Raw genomic sequence first — 2,236 nt, forward strand, 5'->3', positions numbered from 1 at the left:
TATTCTGTATACTTTTTTTTATAAGACTCTTGTCTGAGATGGTATTACAAAATGTTTGATATTTTTAAGTGGGACATAAAAGTCTTCTTTAGTTCAGAATTAATTGAAACTACTTAAGAAATAAATATAGGTGATTTTGTGAAACTTCTACTGTTCTTTTTTTTCAGAGTTGTTGAAAAGTTCTGAAATGAGTTTTTGTTGTTATATGCCACCAAGTTGACTCTAACTCCTAGCAATCCTATGCATAATGACTCTGAAACCTGACCTAATCTGAGCTAATCTATTTGTCTCTGATACCTCAGTTGATACCTCAGTTACCCTAGTTACTGTACTAATTTTTCTTATCTAGGGTCTTTCTTTCCTGTGCTGTCCATCCACTCTTCCAAGCATGATGTCTTTTTCCAAGGACTGAGCCCTCATGGCAACATGCCTAAAGTATGTGAGATAGAGCTTCAAAATCCTTGTCTTCAGGAACAACTTGGTTTCACCCTCTTCAGGACAGACCTTCTTGTTCTCTTTGCTGCCCATGGTATATTCAATACCCTTGTACATCACCACACCTCAAATGCATCAATTCTTCCATTACCCTCAGTTATTGTTCAGCTCTCTGATGCATAGCAAGTGATTACGAAAACCATGGCCTGAATCAGGCACACCTTGGACTCTAGATTGACACTGTTACTCTTCAGTACTCTGGAGATGACCCTGACAGCAGATTTTCCTAATGCAATTCTTCTTTTGATTTTTCTGGCTGCTGGTACCAAGAGTAGTGATTATATAACTCAACAAGCTGAAATTATTATCAATGTCATTCTCTATCTATCATGGTGTTGCAAATTTGTTAGTGGTGAATCTTTGTTTTCTTGATGTTGAAAATTCACAGAACTTTGAAGCTAAAAGATACTAAAAATTATTTTATACATCTTCTTAAGTTTCAGGTAAGAACATCAAGGAACATAAAGTAAAATGATCTGGTTTTGTATGTTATCCTGAAGTCTCACGTTAGTATCAGTCATAGACAAAGATCACCATTGCCTAATCCATGTTATTTCCATAATTTCTTTTCTATTTGATCGTATTGTTGAGGTTAATGAACTAAAAATACATTGAAAAAAATATATGTTCTATTTTATAAGTATAAAAATTAAGGAATAAAAAGTCATATTTAGTGCAAAATTCAAATCTTTGATATTGTAATTCAAGGATGTAGAATGTTTTTTTATTATCTTTTACTAATAGATTTGTTCTTTGAGGTCCAAAATAGCTCTCTTTTGTTTATAATTTCAATCTGCTCCAATCATTAAATTTTATGAAGTGGGGGTAATAAAAGAAAAATATGAATCTTTGGCTATGCCCTAATTCACCACTCTAATAGGAGTAAACCGAGAATGACTTCTGTCTGCTTCATAAAGGTGAATTGCCCCATCAATAACATCCAAAGTACCAAAATACCTATGTGGCCAAATATGCCACCTTACATGTCCCTGCATTTATTTCTACCTATCACTGGGTCTGATTTTTGTAGAAACTTGACTCAAGAGACTTTACTCACACTTGTAGGATTTATCAGGGAAATAGGTTGGGGAGTGAGGGAGACAAAGAATATCACACAATGCAAGTTAAAGTTTAGTCCCTCAGTCTCAAGCAAGATTAACCAGCCACAATTCTTCAGTTAGTATAAATCCAGGTTCAGTTTAGCAGCACAAATGCACCTCTGGTTTCCTCTATAATCCAGCAAACTTTATTCCGTAGAAGTTACAAGTCAGCATTTCTTTCAATAATTCAGCAAGAGAAACCTTTAACAGTCTCCATCTCCAAAGTTCCTCTGATAACACCTTGCTACAGTTACTTCACAGCAGTGCTACAATCTCTTAGCTCTCTCACTACTGCCATTTCTCAAAATATCTCCATAGTCTCTTCACAGTGCAGAAAGCTCTCTCTCTTATATTGCTTCCACAGCTGTTGATGATCTTGAAGACCATGTGTATAAAATGGAGGTAGCTGGAGACCATACCCTCCAACAGGGTGGGGAGCAGGGAGGAAGGAAAGGCTAATGCAATAGCTAGCAAAGTAAATTTTCAAGATTCCTGAAGATCCAAATCATCACTTATCTTTTCTAGCCACTGTCTCTCATTTTTCTGAAGTATAAGCTTTCCTTTACCATCATGTATATTTATGGAAATATGTAAGTCAGCTGCTTCACTCCTTACGTCTTAGTCATACTGTTTTAGATAGT

Source organism: Elephantulus edwardii, unplaced genomic scaffold (genome assembly GCF_000299155.1).
Source record: "Elephantulus edwardii isolate Elephantulus edwardi_28Jun2011 unplaced genomic scaffold, EleEdw1.0 scaffold00069, whole genome shotgun sequence".
NCBI classification, from domain to species: domain Eukaryota; kingdom Metazoa; phylum Chordata; class Mammalia; order Macroscelidea; family Macroscelididae; genus Elephantulus; species Elephantulus edwardii.